Source organism: Herpailurus yagouaroundi, unplaced genomic scaffold (genome assembly GCF_014898765.1).
Source record: "Herpailurus yagouaroundi ecotype Mexico unplaced genomic scaffold, PumYag 410, whole genome shotgun sequence".
Taxonomy (NCBI): Eukaryota; Metazoa; Chordata; class Mammalia; order Carnivora; family Felidae; genus Herpailurus; species Herpailurus yagouaroundi.
This window is the reverse complement of record NW_024412627.1, coordinates 256,366-281,299: the sequence shown is the minus strand read 5'-3', so window position 1 is coordinate 281,299 and position 24,934 is coordinate 256,366. Positions and strand designations below refer to the sequence as shown.

Below are 24,934 nucleotides of genomic sequence, written 5' to 3'. Positions count from 1 at the left end.
CCAAACCTCAGTCTACGGCCCATGCTCAGTTCATGATCAGGCTGCCGCCCGCATCCTCTGCTCACTTTAATACTGTGTGTGCAAGTAATTCATCTCCAAACGTGTTACAAAAGTGTCAGCTGCGCTGGGTCCGTCCGGGCAACGTTAAACTTCAGTTAAAACGGGGATTTGCAAAGTAAGGGAACGGTGTCTTTCCCTAGATGAGTTTCTCAGGCACTGAAGGTCTAAGTTTTATTAGTAAAATCGGAAAAATTATGTAGCTTGGGAAAACGGAGCAGGTTAAATTCAGGCAGCTTTGTTTTTATTTGTGTGTGCATTCCACGGACATTCCCGGATGTCTACTGTAAGGAAAGAGCTGGACGGGGCTCCCCATGACACTTGATGTTCCCCATCGCGTGGTGTCTTAAAAATTCCCCAGGACACAGCCTACTGGGAGGGAAGTTTGTGAGCAAGAGGTCTAGGAGAGGTGCTCTTAGAATTAATACCCATAAGGCAGTGAGTGCAGCGAATTGACAAACAGAAGAAGGTGTAGAGAATGCAGTTGTAGCAAAGGCCTGAGGTCACCCCACAGGGAGTTGTAGACAAGGGTTGGTCTTCTATCCTTGTCCCGAATTAAAGCAAGGAGCTCAGGCCTCTGTATCTCTACTTGACCTGCCAGTGGAATTTAGCTGGTCCCGAGGAAAGGTCATAACCTCAGGCAAGGCAGCTCCCCTCAGCCCAGAAACTTCCTGCAGAGTGACTCAGCAGTGAACAGTCAACAGTCAACACTCCCGGAAGCTGGGGAATGAATGCCTCTGTCCTGACTACCGGGAATCCCAGTAGTTCACCACTGCATCTGCTACAAGCAGCAGAGTTAAAAATGTCTAGCTTGATTCTGGTCAAGGGAGAATTAGAAGGTACCCATGTTGAGGGGGTGCCTGGGTGGCTCAGTTGGTGAAGCGTCCGACTTCGGCTCAGGTCATGATCTAGCGGTTTGTGAGTTTGAGCCTCGCGTCGGGCTCTGGGCTGATGGCTCAGAGCCTGGAACCTGCTTCAGATTCTGTGTCTCCCTCTCTCTCTGCCCCTCCCCCACCCATGCTCTGTCTCTCTCTGTCTCCCTCTTTCTCCCAAAAATAAATAAATGTTAAAAAAAAAATTAGAAGTTACCTGTCTTGAAACCCTACTGCTATTCTAAACATAGGGCAACAAAAGATAAAATATAACGAGCATATAAGCAAAAGAGACATGTATATAAGATATAAAAAATAAAAATGAAAAAGATACGTACCTATACTTGACACATTGCCCTAATATTGACTTTCTTCATGGACACACAAGATGGTTCCTTACGGCAATAAGATGGCTCCCTGTAATGATCAGAGCCACAGGCTTCCTTATTTATATCTTGTGAGAAGGACAGGGGGAAATTAACCTTTCCTTTAACCACAAAATCAAAGTCCTTCCCTCCCGTCTTGTTCCACACCAATGCAAAGGCTGCCGTGGACAACGTATCTGGAGATCAGAAGCCCAAGGTAGTGAACAGGCTGCTGGAACGGAGAAAAGGCGGCCAGGAGTTTGGCTCCTACAAGAAAATGAAGACTAAACATTCCCCATGAAGGGAAGGGGACGAGAGCCAAGATGATGGCGTGAGCCTAGGAGCTAGACAGTCTTTTCCCACTTCTGCAAGAAAGTTGAGAAAGCTGAGATTCTACTACAATGGGATAAGGAGGCAGGCGGGAGGGACCAGACACAGCCTCTACCGAAAACTTGGATGAGCAGCCCACTGGCTCAGTGCGATACGATCAACAACAGCCTCGACCCCACACGAGAAATCTGGGTTCTGGACTGGGGGGTCTTGAAGAGCCAGCTGCAAACCTGGCACGTAGGGAGGAGCGAGGACAGAGGAAAACAGGAGGGAAGCAAACAAGGTCACTCAAGATAAGCCTACAGTACAAAATCACAAGATACGCAGCGAGACCTCACGTGAAGGAAGAAATCCGACAGGATCAACAACGAACAACCCATGATGGGTGATCATTCACGAAAAAGACAACAATAAACATACTAGAAGGATCTGAGGCTAACATTAAAACAGGTAAGTTCTGGAGGGTGAAGCCAGCATCGTGATGCCAGAAGACATCCGTCATCTGTGTCCTCCAGCCACCGCCACCCAAACTCCATCATCCATCATGGACAAAAGTACCTTCGGAAAGCTGTGGGACATAGCGCCAGATGCCAAGGAACCTGGAAAGAGTCTTACCCACCCACACATCAGGTAAACAGGCAGACAGACCTCGGTCGTGGCTGTGGACCCTGCAGTGGTCCCTGAACTGGCTCCAGCCCCTCTCTGCCAGTCTGGCAGCCCCAGGAAAACACTTTCAAAAATAATCCCCCTCAGATGAGAGAACCTTTGGCGAAGTCCGGGTTTCAAGAGGAGAAGATCCAGCGCAATGCTGGAGCAAAAAGATACAAGTTTGGGCAATGGGAAGATGCTGATCAGAGGGTACAAATTCCAATGGAATTATATTATATACTTGGAAGTTGCTCAAGGAGTCAATATTAAATGTTCTTACCACAAAAAAGAAATGGTAACTTGGGATGGCTCAGTCGGTTAAGCGTCCAGCTTCTACTCAGGTCATGATGTCATGGTTCCACAGTTCACAGGTCCGAGCCCCGTGTTGGGCTTTGCGCTGACAGCCCCGAGCCTATTTGTGCGTCTCTGTCTCCCTCTCTCTCCCTCGGCCCCTCCCCTGTGCGCTCTCTCTCAAAATAAATAAATGGACTTAAAAAAAAAAAGAAATGGTAATTTGGTAATGTAATGGAAAGCTACAGTCGTAATCATATTGCAAGATACAAATGTACCATATCAACACATGTTACGCCTGGAGCTTACACAATGGTATATGTCAATTATATCTCAAGAAAAGCTGGGGAAAAAAGCAAACATCTAATTGAGAGTAAAACAAAAAGTTCTGGGGGGGGTACAAACGGTTACTTTTTAAAAGTAATCTCGATACCCAACGTGGGGCTCCAACTCACAACCCCGAGATCAAGAGTCACGCCCTCTACCAACTGAGCCAGCCAGGAGCCCCACACGCAGGTATAAAATGTATATTTGAAAAATGTCTGCTAGAAATGTTGGAAATGAAAAATATGGCCACTAAAAATTTTAAGTCAGTAAATGAGACAAACTCCAGAATGGATGGATTTAGCAAGAATTAGTGAATTGGAAGATACTGCTCAGAATTCAACAAAAAATGCATCATAGAGAGATTAAAAAAAAATTTTTTTTTCATTAAGCCATAGTTTCAAAACATGGAGGATAAATGGATGGGCTCCAAAATATGTCTAATAGGGATGTTGAAAGCGTAGAATTAAGCAAGTAGCAGAGCAGAGATATTCAGAAAGATAATGGCTGAGCATTTTCCAGATTTGCTGAGAGATGTACCAAATCCAGCGTCAACGAAAATAAATACACATCTGTGCACATCCTACTGAAATGCAGACAGACGAAGAAAAAAAAAAAATCTTTAGGTTACCAGAAAGAAAATACAGATTACCCACAAAGGAATGACGATTACATTCTCAGCTGACTCCTCATCCACAACAGTTGATTCCAGAAGGCAGTGGAGCGATATATCTTCCCAGGGCTGAGGAAAAAGAATCCTAACCTGTAATTTCACATCTGGCTAAATGTAAAGGCAAATTAAAGGCATTCGCAAATATACAAAGATTAAAAGAAGGCACTACCTGCAGACCGCCCCCCCCCCCCCCACTCCCGGGCACTTACGGAATTCTAAGAAGGACATAATGCAGGAAGAAAGATCATTTCTGTGCTGGGTCAGGCAGCCAATAAACAAACATTTATTGAGTGTCTACTCTCTATACCGCAGGTACCTGATCCCTGCCCATCCGGAGTTTATGGTCTCGCTCTGAGGACTAAGCTGAAGAGAGTCTCAGGCAGAAGACTTGCTTTGGGCATGCTTTGGGCATGCAAGCACAGAAGTGTTACAAGAGTAAGTAACCAAGAGTAACGAGGTCAAAGTTCTCAGGGTTTAAAGAGATGATGCTAAACGTTTGATTGAAGCCAGGGTGTGCTTATAGGCAATAAAGACCCATTAGGGGCTTTAAGGAACGATTAAGTGGATTTGACTCCTTGCCATTTCAGTTTGGTATCGACACTGGTAAAAATGGGAATGTGGGGGCGCCTGGATGCTTCTGGTGGTTAAGCGCCGACTCGTGGTTTTGGCTCAGGTCGTGATCTCACGGTTCGTGAGTTCGAGCCCTGTGTCAGGCTCTGTGCTGATGGTGCAGAGCCTGCTGGGGATTCTCTCTCTCTCTCTGCCCCTCCCAGTGCGTTCTCTCTCTCGATCTCTCTCTCTCTCTCTCTCTCTCTCTCTCTCAAAATAAATAAACTTTAAAAAATGGAAACGTACAGTGTATGAATCCCCAAACCTTCCTCGCAGGGAGAATCAACTTAAGACTCTCTATGGAGACACTGACAAGATGCCCACTCTTTTCTGCACGTTATTGAATGCATCTGAATCTCTCCCGTCCTGGCTATTGACCGTCTTTATATTTCGATGCTGTGGGTCAGAAAGGGAGAGGGTGTGAACAGGATAAATTCCAAATGAAACAGCAATAAGCTGAAATAAAAAAAAATAAACCCCTGACCTTTTAGTCAGTTCTGCTTTCTGAAGAAAGATGTGCGCATGAATTTGTTTCCCTAGCTACCGTGCATAAAAATAGAAGATGCGGTGTTTGGTAATTTTATGGCTATTAGAATAATAAAGTGTCACGGAAAGTTATTGCATTTTAAGACAGTGTTCCCCTTCACGCACAGACTCTGGGGAGCAGGGAAAGGAGGGAGAGGCGCCATCATACACAGGAGTAGTTTGTGTGTGTTTATAGGTCATTTTAGAAAAGTTCTGTGTACACACCAGGCAAAACCCTAGCCCACAGTGACTGCACTGGATGCTCTCAGGAGTCAGCCAACGGGGTAACTCCTCTGAAGGCAAATACAGTGTGATGAATCCGACCCTGGAGTTTCTTCATCCGCAAACACATAAGACGGGCCAGTTCGATTCTGTGTTGCAGGGGAAAAAAAAAAAGGCCACTCACACAGGTCACAAGGTACCAAGAGCGCCATGAACAGACCTTGTTGGGGACACACGGTGCCCTTCCTTGAGGGCGGGAAGGCCAAAGGAGTGTTTGCTCTTGTAAACGGCTGGGAAATTGGACTGCTTCGCTTTTGTCTAAGGAAACTACTGCCTTCTACATCGTGAAAATTATGAATTCTGTCATTGGAGTCGAATGGGAAGAAATGGAAGGGAAGGGCAGTGTTTTATGAAGCTAAAAGTTTTCTTGACGAGGAATCCAATCCAGCCCTCGGAACTCAAATGCGTCGTTATTATATCCGCAAAAAAAGTGAATGGGTATGCCCTCACTCCTTCTCCAGGATTCCAGGAGCTCTGGCAATAGAAACTCTTTCGTTGCACTCCCAAGGGACTTGAGTAGCTCACCCAACCCTCCACCTAACCTTAGGCGATACCGTAGTGAAGCCTGAGGTGACAGGCTGTCACTTTCAAAAATGTCAACCACGAGGCGCCTGGGCAGCTCAGTCGGTCAACAGTCTGACCTTGGTTTCGGCTCAGGTCATGATCTCGTGGTTTCTTGAGTTGACAGTGCGGAGCCTACTTGGGATTCTCTCTCTCTCCCTCTCTCCGCCCCTCTCCCACTTGCACTATCTCCGTCTCTCTGAAAATAAACAGATACACTTAAAAAAATTAAAAACAAAAGCAAAAATGTCAACCGTGCCGTCCTCAGCATTGGGAAGGTCACCCTAACATTCCAACACGTTAACACTGCGAATATTCCCCACCATCCGCTGGTGTATGTGCTCCAAGGCCCCCACTGCCTATGGGTTCAAACAGAACCTCTCTTTATTTTTTAATGTTTATTTATTTTTGAGAAAGAGAGAGAGAGAGAGACAGGGGAGGGACAGAGAGAGAAGGAGTCACAGCATCCGAAGCAGGCTCCAGGCTCTGAGCTGTCAGCACAGAGCCCGACGCTAGGCTTGAACTCACGAACCGTGAGATCATGACCTGAGCCGAAGTCAGACGCTCAACCGACTGAGCCACCCAGGCGCCCCAAACAAAACCTCTCGTAATGACAAATAGGCCTCTAGTTCTCTTTCCCCCTGATACTTCTTTTTCCAGCTTACTCTCCGGACTAATATTCTCTCACTGCTCCAGCATTCTGTGTTTCAGCCATACCAAACCATTCACGCTTTTCGGACTATGCCACTCTTCCTTGACATCTGCTCTAGATGGTCCCTGCATTAGCTGAAGGAATAAGGAGGCGTGCCCTGGCTTCCCCGATCCTTCGTAGCCGGTTGCCACAAATAGAGAGATTAAGTGCTTGTTACTTCCAGTCTCTTGGAACCCAGGGGTGATCAAAGAAGAAAGTTGTTGCTGTACTCAGCCTGCGTCCTCTGTCTAAACGCTGAAGGTGGGCGCTGAGATGGTGGCAGCTGACAGTAGAAAAGGTGTTAGCTACTCATTCCTCATGGAACATGGCTTCCGTATGGCTAGGCCACTGCCTTCAGCAGCTTTCTCCAGAGGGGCGCCACAAAGTCAGCTCCGGAACTGAAGCAGTAAACTGAATAAGCATAATGCATGCACAAGCGTGTGTGCGCGCCCATGCGCGCGCGCGCACACACACACACACACACACAATTTATTCCTATGACCAGGGGACCAGGGATCTGCCTTCCACACGCTTTTTAACCTCCACCTGTTATCCTTCATTGGTCCAAATGCTCCAAGATTGACAGATGAGAATATATATTCACCTCCTTAACTCTTAAGTCAAACACATCAGCCTACTTCTCATTGAATCAACTGATTTATCTTGATAAATGAGGAACCTTTTAGTAATGAGAAAACAAAAGAAAGAAGCCTATGATATCAAGTGCAAGGTTTTGACTTGCCTCTTTCCTCAAGGGGACATTCCCAAACCTAAAAGTTTTCCTTTTTCTAACAATTTCAATTTGTATTTCTGCAAGTCAAAGTAAGGGTAACGATTCTTCTTTTTTTTTTAATGTTTGTTTATTTCTTTTTGAGAGACAGAGAGAGCGAGCCAGTGAGAGAGACAGCAAGAAGGGGAGGGGAGAGAGAGAGGGAGACAGAGAATCCGAAGCAGGCTCCAGGCTCCGAGCTGTCAGCACGGAGCCCGACACGGGGCTCGAACTCACGAACCGTGAGATCATGACCTGAGCCAAAGTCTGATGCTTAACCGACTGAGCCACCGAGCCACCCCCAAGTAGAACAATTCTTGAAAACGCTCCACTACAAGTCATTACACCTTACACATACTTCATCTTCTTCTAGGTAATTAATTACACTTAAAAATGCATGTGCATGTGTTGGAGAGTTAACAAGGATCTCCTTCTACATATTAATGATTGGATTTACAATACTATACTCTTTATACAACAAGACTTAAATAAAACGATGAGGTCAAATATATGTTTTTCTCCACCTTGGCCTCTACCCAACTTGACACCATACCTGCCTTGAAAGTTTTCCCCCATTTCTTCCAGTAAAGCTTAGCTCTGCTTCAGGGTCAAGCTTCTCTCTTCTACCTCCTTTCTGAATCCTGTTTTCAACCTTCCAGATGGCGAGAATGGTCAGCCCCGGTGGAGAGTAGCATCGTATCACTGATGTAATTTAACATTGCCAGCAGACAGCGATGGAAACGTAGATTCCATCTACGTAGATTACCATCTACGATGGTAGACTGATTTGGGGTTGGTTTTATTATTATTTTTGGGTTTTCCACAATCGCCTGCACCCGGGGCCGACCTCTCCCTGCCTCCCCAGTCCCAGTAGGCCACCGCTTCCAAACGAAAGCGATGCCTTCCTTTTTATCTCTTTCTTATACGCCATTTGCGTGGGACTCACCAAATTTTGTCTTATGCGGAGGGGGGTTGTGCCCATATTTTATCATAAGCTGCTTGAGATCAGGAAATACATAGTTTCCATCACCCCCAACCCCCAGTGCTCATCAGGGTGACGGGAACAAAGAAGGCCACGAATTAATACGTCATGAGTGAATATAGGTAAGAAAGATGAGACCCAGAGAGGCCAAGCAACTTACCCAAAGTCACAGAGAGTTATCAACAGCGCCAGCATTAGAATCCATGACTATCTGATTTAAGTAAAGTCTTTAGTCATCCAGAAACTGCCCGATCACGCGACTAAACTAAACTCACACGAGGCTGCCCATCTATTTCACCTCAGCAATTACTGGCCATGGAAGAGAATCTGAGGCCAAGGGTCTTGGCCTTTCTCCAGACAAATGTGAAATACCAAAGGGCTGGGCAAGTTCTCCAGTTTCGCTTATTTTGGGGGTGTGCTATGGCTTTCGATCTTTTGAAGAAGAATCTAAGGAAGAAAAAGCATTCACAGGGTTTGCGAGCCTAATTGAAATATTCTCTACATCAAATATGTTCAATGTAGTAGAAACTGCAGATGTTACTGCCTTAATTTTATAACCCAATTATTCTTTTATTTCTAGTTGTCTTCAGGATAAATGAACTCTTATCAGCTATTCAAAGAGGTAATTATCATAAAGCTAAATACCACACAACCTCATAATCCACGTCAATTTATAGACTAAACTGGAGTAAAATCGTGCTCTAGAGTTATAGGAAAGGAACTCCAGATTTTTATTATGTCTCAACATTTTTTTGCCAGAATACCCAAATGAAATTTAACAAGGAGATGATTTCTTTTGGTGAGGAAAAGGGTCTAGAATTGGCTTTTTTTATTGTAACAGAAGGAATGCTAAACTTGAGGCAAAAGATAATGAGTTTGGGAACAAGACCTGTAATTCATCAGCTATGTGACTCTGGCCAAATTGTGTTTTCCCTTTGAGTTTCTATTTCCTTCTCTCTAGCAGAGAGGTTTGGGATATTTTACTCTAGGACCCTTTCTATCTATAAAATCCCTTGGGGCGCCTGGGTGGCGCAGTCGGTTAAGCGTCCGACTTCAGCCAGGTCACGATCTCGCGGTCCGTGGGTTCGAGCCCCGCGTCGGGCTCTGGGCTGATGGCTCAGAGCCTGGAGCCTGTTTCTGATTCTGTGTCTCCCTCTCTCTCTGCCCCTCCCTCGTTCATGCTCTGTCTCTCTCTGTCCCAAAAATAAATAAACGTTGAAAAAAAAAATTAAAAAAAAAAAAAATCCCATGACCTTCTGCTTCTGATGGTGCTATAATACTCCGGCCAGGACATCTCAGGGCTCAACGCCTTGTGGTTTTAATACGTAAGGTCAAATTCGTGTGGCCTTCGAGAACAAAACTGCATTCATGTGCATCACCTCGGGACAAGGCCAGGATTCAGGTGAAGCTAGTGAGACACTCACATCAGTCCAAAATTCAAGGGTGTCTCCCCTGAACTCAGCAAACCAGGAGAAATATTATTTTAACACAATATTTTAAAAAATCAAAATCGATGCAAAAATCCACAACGAGCAAATATCAATATTTTAAATAAGGATAGGATCAATACTCAGGGAGACGAGGTGTGTATTAGAATAGGTTTATTTATGCTGGAGGTTTTTTTTTTTTTTTTTAAGCATAATTCCCATATCTTAGATGGTTAACAGAGAAAACGTTGGTTTATTGCTCCTGTCACAACTCTGCTGAAGGCCTCCATGGGCTCTTCTCCCCACAGGCACACAGCCACTCATGGCAGGCAGGCAGCTTCTGTGATTGTTGCTGCAGAAAAAGAGGGAACCGGAGGGTCACTGCGTGAGTCAGCGTAGGCTAAGTAATGCTGCAGTGACAAGTGACCTTGGAGTCTCAATGGCGTCCAGCAACTGAGATTGATTTCTGGCTCAGACTCCGTGTCCATTTATGAGTCAGCTACTGTACATTTACTTCACTCCAGGTGCAAGGCTGAGGAAGCAACCCTCGTCTCATGGCACGGAAGAAAGACAACGGTGAAGAATGTCAGGGAGGCTATCCAATTCCCGCTCCAAATGGCGCACCCCGCTCCTGCTCATGTTTCATCGGCCGAGGGACGTTGCACAGTTTTACCCAGTGTCAATGGAGTGGAGAAGCATAATCCTCCCCCAGAGGAAGGAAAAGCAAATGTTATGAATAGCAGACTATGTTCCACAGTCCACCCTGTTTTCCTGAATATTCACCTCCCCTCATTCCACGTCAGACACACACAAAACCCTCTTCCTCTCCCGAAGGCAGTCGGCCTGAAGGGCCCATTTAATCATGACGTCGATCCGTGAACCCGTGAACTACAACGTGTTTTGCCTCACACGCATCTAAGATACTATCCTAGGAGAAGAGTGGAATAACATTATGAACAATCTATGGCTGTCTAACAAATTGCCCCAAATGTAGGAGCTTAAGACAGCATACTTCTCTCAGTTTCCGTCAATCGGGAATCCAGAAGTTGCTGAGTGGCTCAGCATCCGTCATGAGGTCGCAGTTGAGATGTGAGCCAGGGCTCTGGTCATGTGAGGATCTGACCGAGGGAGAATCTACTTCCAGACTCGCTCGTGTGCTCGCGTGCAGGCCTCGGATATCCACCACCAAGATCACTCACGTCGGTGGCAGCAAGCCTCAGTTTCTCACTATGTGGGACTCTCTGTAGGCTGCTGAGTATTCTTCTGACATGCCTTCTCTCTCCGGAGGGCTGTTTCGTGACAGGGCAGTTGGCCTCAGAGCAAGAGAGACCGAAAGAATCCAAGAGGGAGTTATCTTTCCACCTAGGGTCCCGATCAGTCCATTCTAGCCATCTCCAGACATTTGAGCCTCGCCCACTGAGGTCCCAAGCATTGTAGAGTAGACACAGATAGTAACAGTCCCCGTTATGCCCTAACTGAATCTCAAACTCAAATAATTATCGGCATCACAAATTGATTGTTCTTACAGGCCTCTAAGTCTAAAAGCGGTTTGTAATCCAATAAATGATGACATCATAAACTGGTACTTGTAGAGTAGGGTGCTGCCATTAAAACACACACACGGGGCGCCTGGGTGGCGCAGTCGGTTAGGCGTCCGACTTCAGCCAGGTCACGATCTCGCGCTCCGTGAGTTCGAGCCCCGCGTCGGGCTCTGGGCTGATGGCTCGGAGCCTGGAGCCTGTTTCCGATTCTGTGTCTCCCTCTCTCTCTGCCCCTCCCCCGTTCATGCTCTGTCTCTCTCTGTCCCAGGAATAAATAAACGTTGAAAAAAAATTAAAAAAAAAAAAAACACAAAAACACACACACACAGATACGTGACATCGTCCTTCAGACTGAGCTGTAGACAACAGCAGGAAGAATCTCGAGGAGTCTTCGTGAAAGCTTAGGGTTCAGTAAGGAGCTTGTTATCCGAGGCTGAAGTAAAGGGGGATGTGTATCCTTAACAGTGAAAAGATAAACAGTACGTTACCTGAGGTAACGGGAAATATATAGGAAACCTATAGATTTGGCTAAGGGATTCCCAGGAAAAATATTAATGCTGCCAGCTGATTTTGTTGAGTTATATGTATGAAAATACAGAGAGGGCCCCCAAAAAATTTTTTTTTAAAAAGGTAACTCTTCAATTTTCAAATTCAATAAGAATTGAGAGGAAATACAAGGGAGTCAGAATCCATAGGTTCAAAAAGAAAACCAGTTTTCAATCCCAGTCTCTCGAGATGGTAAAAAGGTCTGGAGACAAGAAATGGCCTCAGGGCAAAGATCATCTCAAGGATGAGACTGAGATTTTTTTTGTTGCCTCTTCAGAAAGATTTGTGGGCATGCCTCACGGACTCCCTCAACTAGGCATCTTAAGAGAGTCTCACAGCACTCAGACTCTAAAATGAAGCCAGAGACAGCCTGTCACGAAAACATCTCTGAGTGTTGTTTTTGTCTAATGGAGTGAAGCCTAAAAAGATTAAGAGGAAATTCACATAATATTCAAGAGAACTAAGTTGGTGTCAGTACTGGCATCTTGTAAAAGGGGCAGAAAGACCACGAAATGATGGATCTCCAACTTTCCACGGGAAGAAGGCTGAGAAGGCTAGTCAGTTGCATAATTGATCGCTATCTCACAGAATGGAATGGTCTCAGAGCATGTAGCCAAGAGCCATGGGGAATCATTCCCAGGGAGTAAAACTGGACTCGAGTCAAGGAACCAGCAACACGTTTCTGGCTGGATTTTAGAATTGCTATAGACTAGCAACTGCTGTGTGCGCCCCATATCCCCTCCTTTAGTGTCTGCTATAGTCTTCCTGTCTCTGTCTTTCTATTGCATGTTGGGTATGTTGGGAGATAGATGGCTTAGCTCTTTCATTTGTAGATCTTCAGATGAAGAGGAATGAGATACTCAAGGAGCTGTATCACATCTAAAGAGTCTCACCCATACCAGGACTTGATCTGGATGATAATCTCTTGGAATTTGAACCAGTGCCGTGATGGGATGAGACGTGGGTGGTCTTGGAAGAGAATGAGCATTTTTCATGCAAGAGGAAATTATTGGTGGCCAGAGAGTAGATCGTGGCAGATGAAAGATGGCCACAAATTCTTTGACACTGACCCCCCACCCCCTCGCATCCCCCTGTCTACTGAATCCGAGCTGGCCTGTGGATTCTTTGGTCACTAGAGTATAGCAGAAGTGACGTGGTACCAATTCAGAGCCTGACCTTAGGACGACTCGCAAGCTTCTACCTGGTCTCCTGAGTTACGTCGTGCTGGCTATTGATGCCAAAATCTGTGATTTGTTCCTTGCTCTCCTTTCACTGTGAGTCCCCTGAAACTGTGGCCCGCATCTTCAGGACAGGTCACAGGATGAATAAAGTACCTGTGTCTGGACCGTAACAGTTTCATGGCAGAAGAAAATAATAAAGTGGAGTAACCATATGTTGGCTCCTGGAGCTTCTCCTTGGACATGCGCCCCTCACATCTGCTCACGGCCTACTGACGAAAATCAGCCACACGGCTCAAACCTAACCACAGAAAGCTTGGAAATATGAAGAGGTTCCCAAGTATTTGGTAAGCAGTGTCTTCATCATAGGGAGAATGATATCTCACTCATAGAAACTCCTCTTTCTCCGAAGGCTGTTTAAAAGCTCAACAGCCCTTGGGGCGCCTGGGTGGCTCAGTCGGCCGAGTGTATGACTTCGGCTCAGGTCATGATCTTGCAGTTCATGAGTTCGAGTCCCATGTCGAGCTCTGTGCTGACAGCTCAGAGCCCGGAGCCTTCTTCAGATTCTGTGTCTCCCTCTCTCTCTGCCCCTCCCCTGCTCATGCTCTGTCTCTCCCTCTCTCTCAAAAATAAATAAACATTAAAAAAAAATTTAGAAAAAAAAAAAAAGCTCAACAGCCCTTCGCATCTTAAGTCAGAACATCTGCTACTAGGGTTACGCTGAACCTCCTGTCTTTCTGAAGCATGGGATCCTGGTAGGATTTTTAACTTAATTTGGGGGAATTAAAAAATATGACCAGAGCTGCACTCTGAACATCAGAGAGTCATTTAAACTGCTTAAGCTAGTATTTTCCATGGAAATCTTAGAGAAAAAAAATCAAATGGCTCTGCTCAAATAAAAATCGTTCCTGGAAGTCCCCCAGAAGTGCTTGTTAAAAAACTACTCTAGCAACATCTGGGACTGACTTTGAGAGTTCTCAGATTGGAAGCAGGGAGACTAGTTAGGAAGGCTTTTGCAGGAATGTAGGACAAAAATAACGAGTTCTTGGCCAAGGTGAAGAAGTTGGAGGTGGAACAAGGGGATGCTTTGCAAAGATATTGCAGAGACGGAGGAACAAATGTTTGTGGGTGGAAAACCCAAAAGTCGGAAACGAGGGTGTATCAGATGTTTAAAAATAAAAAAATTAAAGTCCCAGAATAAAATATGGGTGAAAGTTATTGCTTTTCTTTTCTTTCTTCTTTTTTAAAAGTTTATTCATTTATTTTGAGAGAGAGAGACAGATTGCGAGCAGGGAAGGCGCAGAGAGAGAGGGAGAGACAGAATCCCAAGCAGGCAGAGCTAGACACGGGGCTCGAGCTCGCGAACCGCGAGATCATGACCTGAGCTGAAATCAAGAGTCAAATGCTCAGCGGACTGAGCCACCCAGGCGCCCCTGCTTTTCTTTTCGTAAATAGGAAATCCAGGGGAAGAAAAGTTAAATGTGGAGAAATTTGGCTACAGAAGCTTTAGAAATGCCTGCACTCTTTCGGTATATATATATATATATATATATACATATATATATATATATATATATACAAAGTCAGAAATAAAATAAAAACAAAGTGCAAAGTCAGGGAGGGGGAAGTTGCAGCACAGATAATAGGGAGTGAATGTCCTAATACGTAAAGATTGCTTATAAAATATGAACTCTGAAATCAAAAGTGGTGAAAAGTCATGGGGATGCAATTCACAAAATAAGAAATACAAATCAACAATAAACATGGGACGCTCAGTTTCACTGGTGATCAAATAAATTCAAAGTTTTAAATGTGCCGGGAGCTTTTTCCTCCAGATTGCCAACATGGAAACTATTTACAGAATCTTATGTTACTAATAGTTTGGGGGAAACACTAGCTCCCAATCACTGTTGATAAAGGTGTAAATAAATATAATTTTTTCTGGAGGGAAGTATGACCATATGTAAACAATTTTGAATGGAAATATCTTTTGACCCAGCAATCTGACTTAAAGGATTTATGGACAAAAGAGAATTGTGCGAGTATTTTTGAAAAAGTATGTTCAAGGTCATTCTTTGTGGGAATGAACCTACTGGATTCCTGAATATCCACTGGTAAGGAGAACTTGTGAAATAAATCATAGTATGTTCAACAAAAATGAAATGCAGTCTTTTTTGATTTGTATTTATCGGCCTCTCTAGTTGGCTAAATTAGTTTGTTTCATAATAAAAAACAAAACTACAGTATCGTGTGGTCTGATCCTAAATACAACTTTGTGTTTACAATCAGACCAGCTTGTGCAAAAAAGGGGAGTTTTCCGCGAGGATACTAAGGAATCCCACAGCCTCTCAGAACAGAATAGCAACCAGAGCCAGCAACACGGATTGCCCCAACTCTCTCTCTCTCAGTTTTTCTACTTCCCTTCTTTTTTTTTTTTCAACGTTTATTTATTTTTGGGACAGAGAGAGACAGAGCATGAACGGGGGAGGGGCAGAGAGAGAGGGAGACACAGAATCGGAAACAGGCCCCAGGCTCCGAGCCATCAGCCCAGAGCCCGACGCGGGGCTCGAACTCACGGACCGCGAGATCGTGACCTGGCTGAAGTCGGACGCTTAACCGACTGCGCCACCCAGGCGCCCCACTACTTCCCTTCTTTATACAGGTGCCATTCTTAAGCCTCAGTTCCCCCCCTACCTTTTCTGCTCTCTAGTCCATAGAGCAGCAAGATGGTCACCAATGTCATATCTTAGAGTTGCAATTTTTTAGACCAACCGAGCAGCTTAACTGAACTGGAATATTTTGGTCTCAACGTCAAGTCCTCGAGAATCCACTCTGGCTGACTGAGTACAGGGAACCATCCAATCCTGATCTACTGGACTGTTGATCAGGTAACAGTGCCATATTGTATCAAATTGTTCTCCGTGTGCCAACCAAGGGTGGGGTGAAGTCGTTCTGTTTTTCTAAGATGAGAAACTCCAGGGTGGAAGGAAGCACTAATCAAACAAGACAATTGGCATCCAGTACATTCTACCCATTTGCTCCCTAGAAAACACAGATGGTCACTTCCTCCCATACATTTCAAAACTACAACATTTAAGCAACAAACCCAAGCAGGAAACATAGTAGCAACATGGTAGGTGACAGCAAGATCCAGTTCTCTGGGTGACGTGTATCTTTTTCTCCAGGACCATGTCCAACAGATTCCTCCTATCGGATATTATAGATATTTTTAAATGGATACAAAACACTGGAGGAAAACAGCATCAAGTGCAATAAAAGTTGTCACTCGAAAATGACCATAGGAGAAACTATGTCTTGGCCACTGGTCCAGAGCACATCCTCTATTTAGGGTTTCTCAGCCTTGACATCACTGATATTTGGGGCCAGATAATTTTTCGACATAGTCTCTACCCATTACATCTAGCCTCTATCCGTTAGATGCCATAGCACTTCCCCTCAGTTGCAAAGATCAAAAATGGCTCCAGACATTGCCACATATCCCTTCGGGCACAAAAATCTCCACCTATTGGGAACCACTGGTCTATTAGGACAGAAAAGGATAGTTTATAACAAAGGGGTAAAGCCAGTAAATCTCCTGGTAGGAAAATAAATTTCTTGTTCTGAAATTTTGTCACTCTAAAGTCTTCCTGGAGAAAACACCTTCCTTGCCTAGTGATTTGAAGACACCACCCCTGGGGAAACCCAGGACAATTTCCCTAAGGGGGGAACTATAATAACTAGGCAGTGTGCTGGCTACTGGTGTAGGTATTTGGGACCAGGGATTACTCTGAAGGGTATGCAAGCCCAGGCCATTATTTTCCGGCCTGAAATTTTTCTGCAGAAACAACCCCTTATAAGAATCAGTAAGTTACCTATCAATCTCTTGTTAAGAGCTCCTTTTCCTGAAAGCCCATGACAGCGATCTCATCAGGCGTGCCTTTTGAACCCCCATCCAGGGTTTTTGCTTCAACACTGTTGGCCATTCTTTCCTAACCTCATGGCAAGATAGGGTTATCCTATGATGTTACCCCCAACTCAAGTTTTAATGCGCTTCACCAGGAGATACACGATCTCCTTCATCCAGCACAAGCTGTTTTGTAATAAATGGTTTTGGAGGTAAAATAAAAACTGTCCGTCTCTTCTGGATTTCTCCCAAATATCCCCCAATTTAGTACCAATAGTAGAGTTTTATAATCCTCACTTGGTATTTATATGAAGAATCTATTACCTGCCATTTAGCAAGACATACTTGATCTTAATTTGCGTCAGAAGCCCGGCTCTATAGACAGAGATTTCCCTGAAAGCTGCTCATTACTGAGCCCAACTCACTATGGACAGATATCGAATATTTCAAACAGAATGCAAAATAACAGTTCGTCTGGTAATCATGGTTGGTAGAATTGCCTCCAAAACTGAGAACAACTCCCCCACCCCACAAAAAAAATCAAATAGAGAAAATTAGACACATTTTTGAATTCACTTCAGAGAGAAAGTTCTTGGGAAGAGAAATTTGACCATCAAAACGTGAACCTTAGTTTCCTGTAGGTGATGGATTGAGGGGTGATCTGCCTCAATCAACTTTGCACTATTCTGGATTGCTTTCATTCTTCAACAATGATGTGTCTATTTTAAAACGTGGAAAAATAGCTTCATTATGTTAAAAATGATAAAAAGAAATGTCCAGAGGATAAGGATTTGGCTAAAAGACCCAAAAAGAAGTAGTCACAGTTGGGAGAAAAAAAGAAAAAACAAAACAAAATAGGGAAGAGTCCATTAAGAAAGGTAAGAGAAGATTTTCAATGAGAAAGGAGTAGTTGGGCTCAAATGTTGTAAGGAGTCCACGAAGGGACAGAGAAATAATGTCCCACTGCATTTAGCGATTAGGGGTTCTCTGATGGCCTTGGAAAGTGTTCATTCAGTGAGTAGGGAGGAGGTCTAAATATAGGAGCTGAGGAGTTACCCAGAAGAGAGGCGGGAGAGAGGGACTTGGGGTGCAGATGGCTGTTGAGTGGTACGTAAGTTAGTGCTGCCTCTTGGTGAAGAGTAAGACATGATCGTAGACCCTGGGTAGTCTTTGGCCAATGGGAATGAGCACTTGGACTTTGGGTCTGACACTCCGACCTCATGTTATAGAAAAGACATACATTTGGGGAATTAAGATGATATTTATGAAGGAGAGTAAACTTCAGTTTACCTGCAGTTGAAGAGTTCAGGAGTAATTTTATCCTTCACTAAGTAAAATATTTCAGAAACCGCAGAGTCCCAAGGAAGCCAATGGCTGCCCTGTCCACTGGTTCCAGACTCACACAGAACAAATCCTTTTGGATGTCCACAATTATTTCAACATTAATGTATCCACATGAGCACATCATCTTGATCACGTACTCACCCTCTCGTGCCCTGATCTTGGATAAAAAGCATCACCCTCCAGCTAATTTCCGAAATTAGAAACATCATGGTCATTCTCAATCTCTCCCGCCAAATCTTCTCGATTCCAACTCCTACATGGCTCTCAAATGAGTCTTCTTATTTTCTACCTCCCGCCATTTCTAGATATTAGTTCTGGGTCTCATCATTTCTCACGTGGACAAAAAAAAGGTTCCACAACTGGTCATTCTGCCTCCAGCGTCAACTCTGTCATTCTCTTCTCCATACGTCTATCCAAGGTCATTCTTACCAAAACCAACGATCTCATAAAATCCTTCAATTGCTATTGATCACCCACAACAAGATGAAGTAATACTTTAAAGGTAAAAGATAAGGGTCTTTTACCAATTGGGCCGATTCTAGCTGCTTTACAAACATTTATCACTCCCCTTTCTAACAGTACCTTACATTCTAACTACATGTGGTCACCTTAGTAAAGTTCCAGCTGGGTCCTAACATACAAGATTCCATTTCTTGGAATACTTTCTCTTTCTAGCTGGAAAACTCCTACTGATCATTAAATGGGGAGTAAGAATGCCATTTATTTTGTGAAGCTTTGGGCTTCTCAGGGGAAAACACCGTGTCTTTTTTATTTCTGCATCACTCCTGCCTGACATGGTACCTGGAAACCAGTAGGAGATAAAAAATGGAACGTCTATCCTCTACTCAGCCCTTGAAGCAGAGTCGGCACAACCAGGGAATAAGCTCCAGCCAGCTCCTAAAAAAGTCGTGAAGAGTAGATAATGTTTCTCTTAACTCCTAGCCCCTCCCCTTTAAGACCATTTGATTGTGAGGTTAGTCACTATGTTGATGTAGATGCTTTCCGGGCACTACACCAGGGGCTGGGAACCCAGTGGTAAGCAGTACACATATCTTGCTCTAGAGATGCTTAGAATCTGGTGGGATTCTCATCTGTACTTGATTTCATCTCCTTGCCTCTGAACTCCTTGTTAAATGTAGCAACCTGCTAACTCCTGCCCCACCTTACAACTTGGACATTGGCACTACTGAATGGCTTTAGGTTTTCCACCACCTTTGGCTGTGGTGCATTCTAGAATCTCGAGGGAGAGCTTTCCATTTTAGCCCTGGGACCCTGGAAACACAAATGCTACTCTGCTCCTTGCCTGGTGTCGAGGAGCAGGAAAATGATTTCCCTCTACCCTTCTTCCATCCTCCGGCTGGGGCCCGGTAAATTAGGCCGGCAAAAGGCAGATCAACAAGAGAAAAACAACCGAGCTTACGAACACGCGCGTTGTGCGTGCACGTGGGAGCACCCGGAGGTGAGTGAGCCAAAGGGGTGGTCAGAACTTGGACTCCCCTACTTCCTTACCCTAAAGAAAGGGAAAGGAGTTTAGGGTTTCTGAGAGAAGGAGGAAAGATCTGGCAAGGAGACCCAGAAAATTCTGGTCAACAAGGGTTTTTGTTTGTAGTAAACTTTGTTAAGCGGATTAAGTAGATGGCTTCTCTATTGGTAAGAGCTGTTAAGAATCCTCTTTACAAATGTAAATTTTCCTTATAAATGCAAATTTCCTTAGGACAGGAAAGCTCGTGCCCTGCGTTTAGAGCTTTCCTGGCATCTGCTGGTTCTCAATGGCCTTTCGCTCAAAACAGTCCATATGCCAAAGAGGCGTATTTCGAGGTGGCACGTTGTGGTAACCTTCACGGGGGCCCCTGTTTTACCAAACCTGATCCTTCTGAAAAGGTTGTGAGAAAAAAAGGATGCCTTAAAGGTTTTTCCGTCCTTCACCCCTCCTACGACTTCCTTTGTTACTCCCGACTGCCTTAACATTTTTCTCCGGTTGTGTCAGGGACTCTAAGGACGCAAGACTGAGGGTCTTGTGCCCAGACAGTAACATTTCAAGCTGTCGTTTTCAGCTTTGCAGGCGAAAGAGAGACTGCAGCCTGAGAAGGGGGGGATAAGCAGCCGCAGAGAGCTGTCAAGTTTCACGAAGGTCACGGAGGGCGCTGCGGCTGCCAAGTTCTCGGGATTGTTCCCAAACTCCCACGGAGCCACTGCGCTCTGGCTACGGCCTCTATGCCACAGACCAGGATCTCCGGCTCATTCTGTGGAACAGAGCCAGGTTCCTCTGGGTTCTCAGATGCTCCCTGGGTGTTCACCGGGCACCTCCGGAAGCCACGGTCTTCCTTGCAGCATCCTCATTCACGTGTTCTGATCAGAACTAGAAGCTGGAGATAGATGAGGACACCCGGAGTGAATGATCCCGTCTAGGTAAGGCCGGCCGATGCCATCTTTAAAATCCGCGACATGGCCATGCTGCCAGGACCCAGGGAGCATGCCCCGCGCAGCCCCCCACTGTGTCTAGCGGACCTCGAGAAGCATTGCCACAAAACTAACGATAAAATTAATAATGCTCCCCCCGGGACCCCTCCCCCTGGAGTCACCAAAGCATCCTATATATTTTGCACAGGAGAATTATTGAATAGTTTTCATAAGCATATTATTATGGGATAATAATGATAATAATAAATGATGAGGGAGCAGGAGGCAGGCTGAGGGCAAAATACAGGCTGGCACACCCTACGCCCCTAGGGGAGCATGTGCGACGTTCCTCGGACCAAAGGAAAAGGGCTCAAGTGCTTGCCATGGTGATGTGGGAAACTAAAGCAAATGGAAACCTTAATTCCCTTACTGCCTGTAGCCCATTGACAAGTCCTTGAAACCGGCAGAGTGACCCCTCTCTCGAGGAGCTCAGCTGCCTGCTGATGACCCTTTGCTGAGGGCAAAGCAGAAGCTTAGCTTAATACTATCCCGACCTCGAGGACCCTGTAAGTCTACTTCCTTTATTTCAACTGCCCCAAGATACATGCTGGTAATCATGCTTTAAGCTTATGGCCCCCCATATGCATCTGAGGGGGTCTCATGACTGAGGTTTTATTGAACAGTAATAAATGGTGTTTCCCTGGCAACAGCTAGCCCCTCAAGGCCCTGGAAACCTTGCTTCCAAAATTCCTTAGACTTGCTCTAACCCTGACCCCCTCCCAACCTGAGGGTATAACATCAGTTAACGGTCAGGACCCCAGCACAGCTCTTCCTGCCCACGGGTCCTGTCCCCGTGCTTTAATGAAATCGCCTTTTTGCACCAAAGACGTCTTCAAGAATTCTTTCTTGGCCGTTGGCTCCGGGTCCCACGAACCCCCCGTCTCACCCCAAAACTTCATGAATAAACATTTATTATTATTGTATGCCTGTCACTAGTATAAGAATTATAAGAATTTCCTATGTATTAACTCATTTCACTCTCCAAACTATTATTTTATTATTATTATTGACTTGATTTTATTATTTACTATTTTTCCCACTGTAGAAAAGAAAGGAAACTGAGGCAGGAAGCATCAGACATAAGGCAGCCTGAAGCTTCTGATCTCCTCCCCTGCATTAATCAACTTCGGCCACACCCAAGATCCAATGGTTCCTGAAGTGTTCTTTTTATCCTTTGTATCCCCAACTTTCTCTACAGAGACTCCATGTATGGGTTCCTTTATTCCTCCATTCTTCTCAGTAACCAGAGGGCCTTTTGACCTAAAGAGAATATTCAGCTCTAGAAAGTTTTCTTGTTTGTGAGACAGCGTGTGAGCAGGGGAGGGGCAGAGAGAGAGAGGGAGACACAGATTCCGAAGCAGGCTCTAGGCTCTGCCCTCTCAGCACAGAGGCCGATGCGGGGCTCGAACTCACAAACTGTGAGATCATGACCTGAGCCAAAGTCGGACACTCAGCCAACTGAGCCACCCAGGCGTCCCTAGAAAGTCTTCTTATGCTATCTATCACATTATTCCCATGTCCCCATTCTACCTGTGGTCCTTGTAAAGCACGTATTAAATCTATTTGTTAGAGCCCAGCTCACCCCAAATCTTAACTAGAGTCTGGAGAAAACACTCTAGTCCTTGACCCTGAGAACACCAGAATCTCCTTTAGAAATTTTCGGAGATGGTGGTATTTGGAATCACAAAGATTCTGATTCAAGAGGTTTTGAGGAGAGCCCAGGCATCTATATTTTTTTTAAAAAACCTATAGGTAATTGCTTATATACCATAGAAACTGAGAAACACTGTCTTCATGATAATAAGCAGTATGATTTTTCTGTTTCGTCTGCATGTTTCTGCCTGTGACAGTTATGGATAACTGATGACGAATTTGGAAATTCTGAATTCTTATCCCCAATCTCACCAATGAAATAGGAAATAGTACCAATAAAATATCACCAATAAAAATGAAAGAGAGATATGGCATCGTGCATGTAAGAGCTGAAGAGAGCTCAGTGGGTTCTCCCGAGGTCCTTACCATTTTATTGGCTCTAGGATTGGAGTTTTTCTTAAATTGCCTCTACTTAGCCACAGTCCACTCCCCCGTATGTTGTGAGCTGTTTCCTCCGGTTCTGTTTCTCTGTGAATCTGATCATATCTGTTTCCCATGTATCAGGAATGCGCTGATTCCCGTGTCAGTGCATGGCTGTCTTTCTTCTTTCTCATGCTGTTGGGAATTTATTCTTTTTCATAGCCTTCCATCTGTTCGAGAAGTATCGGGGGAGACAGGGGGCATGCAGATGTGCTGGCTCTGTCCACCCTCGGAGCCCATGCCTCCCTCCACGCCCTCCAGATTTGACTTTGTGAGGCACTGTTTTACCTCCCACCAAAAAGGGCTTATTGATTCAACTCAAGGATGAGGAGAAATACATCTTTCCTCTATATGGAAAGGCTTTGAGGCCAGTGGGAATGACCTGTTCCTTAGGTCAGATCCACCAGCTGGGCTTGGGAAGGCGTTTTCTCTCCCCCTTCCTCCCCATCATTCTTCCTCCACACCCATATGACTGCCCTCACTCTCTGACATATGGCCTATACTCACACTGCTTGTCCTAAAAGAAGGTTCCAGCTGGATTGGGGCTGGAAGGACCCCTGAATCATGCTGATTAGATTCCAGTAGAGAGCCAATTTCAAGATTCACCCTGGCTTACAAGCTGGATACTAAAAACTCTCTTAGCATGACATTTTGATGCTGAGTGAAAGATGTCTGTTTTCAGTGGAACAAGGCAAATGTTGAGAGAAAAGCCAGAAAGGACTGTAAAAGCCATAGCTTCCAGGTCCCAGAACCAAAATATATGAGAGAGAGAAGGAACTACAGTCTATGAAGAGAAGCTTAAATTCTCGCAGGGGTCAAGTTTATTCTATAAATCAAGAAAAATAATACAGATAACCTAAGGATCATAAAGAGCCCACATGAGTTTTTTAGTTTCGACTCCCACATCTGATTCCCTGTGTGCATGGAGACCTTGGCACTTGACCAACCTGGAGCCTACAGAGGTATTGAAAAAGTGAGGATCACCTCTTGTCAGCAGCTTTATTATGTGGAACCAGAAAGAAGTACCAACTTCAGGCCCGGAACACAAGGTCTCAACCTTGGCTGCACATCCGAATCATTCCCATGCCCAGGCTTCCCCCAGATCAGTTACATTAAAATCACTGTGGATGAAATCCAGTCATGAACCCTTTGAAAGGTCCTTGGATGATGTCAGTGTGTAGCTGGAGTTGCATGGGCAAGCCGAAGGTGAATAGTGAGAAAAATTCAACAGTTAAAGGAAGGTCTGAGAAAAGGGAGAGCAAGAGAGGGCTAGGTGTGCAGGTGGAGATCACCTGTTCTGCTTAATGGGGCAGGAGGAAATGGACATTAGTGTTCTATGAGCTTCTACTAAGACCCCCATATTATTGTCCAGGTCTTACCTCATTGAAGAGACATGGAGAGGTCCATTTGTAATTCATTCCTTCCTTCTTCAAGCAACCATTTACTGATACCTACGATGTGCTCAGCACTGTCATGGACAGTGGCACCACAGTGATTAATGAGACCTAATCTTGTCTCCCAGAAGTCAACAATGTGGCGGGGAAACATATAAACAAGTATGCCCATCAGATAAGTCTTCTAATAGAGAAAATTAAAGTTAGCAATTGGAGAAGTGGGGAGGGAATGATATAATTAAATCTGACTTACGGTTGAGGAAAACTAGAAACGATTCCAAAGGAAAGGAGATAATTGAGCCGATACTCTATGTATTTATTATTTATTTTTTATTATTAAAAATTTTTAAATGTTTATTTATTTTTGAGAGAGGAGAGGGAGACAGAGCATGAGTGGGGGAGGAGCAGAGAGAGAAGGAGACACAGAATCCGAAACAGGTTCCAGGCTCTGACCTGTCAGCACAGAGCCCGATGTGGGGCTCGAACACACGAACTGTGATATGACCTGAGGTGAAGTCTGACGCTCAACCGACTGAGCCACCCAGGCGCCCCGATCTGATACTTTATATATGAGTAGCAGTTTTCTTGACTGCCATGGAAAGTGGACCATTCCGGGCAGGGGGACCAGAAAAAACAAACAAACAAACAAAAAAGGAGCCATACATTTGAAGAGTTTATTTTGCAACTGTGTCAGGATGGTCATGACATAGGATTTGCGGCAAAAGGTAGCAAGAGATAATAAGATTTAAGAGGAAAGATAGCACTCAATTTTGGAATTTCTTGCATTGAGGAGTTTACGGCCAATGACAAATCAGTTACTGAAAAGTTTTTAAAAGGAGGGTGACATGAACAGATGATGCATGTTGAGAAATCTCATTCTATTATAGGATGGAGTTGTGTGGGGTGATGGGTACACGAAGACATAACAATTATACCCATTGATGGATACACGAAGTCATCAGACATAACAATTAGTTTGGGGGTTATTATTATTATTATTATTTACAATAATCCAGCTACAATTTGTGCTAAAGCAGTGGCCAGGTGAACAGAATAAAGAGGGATTGACACAGAAGAGATCACAGAGA

At 44.7% G+C, this 24,934-nt stretch overlaps 1 long non-coding RNA gene across 1 annotated transcript; it reads right to left on the bottom strand.

Moving 5' to 3' along the window:
• Nucleotides 1–3,112: 3,112 nt before the first annotated feature.
• Nucleotides 3,113–5,596, bottom strand: LOC121022493 (uncharacterized). Its single transcript, XR_005786972.1, has 3 exons — nt 4,920–5,596; nt 4,494–4,565; nt 3,113–3,629 (listed from the first exon to the last, which is right to left on the bottom strand). It is a non-coding gene; the product is annotated as an uncharacterized LOC121022493 (long non-coding RNA).
• Between the last annotated feature and the right edge of the window lie 19,338 nt (nt 5,597–24,934).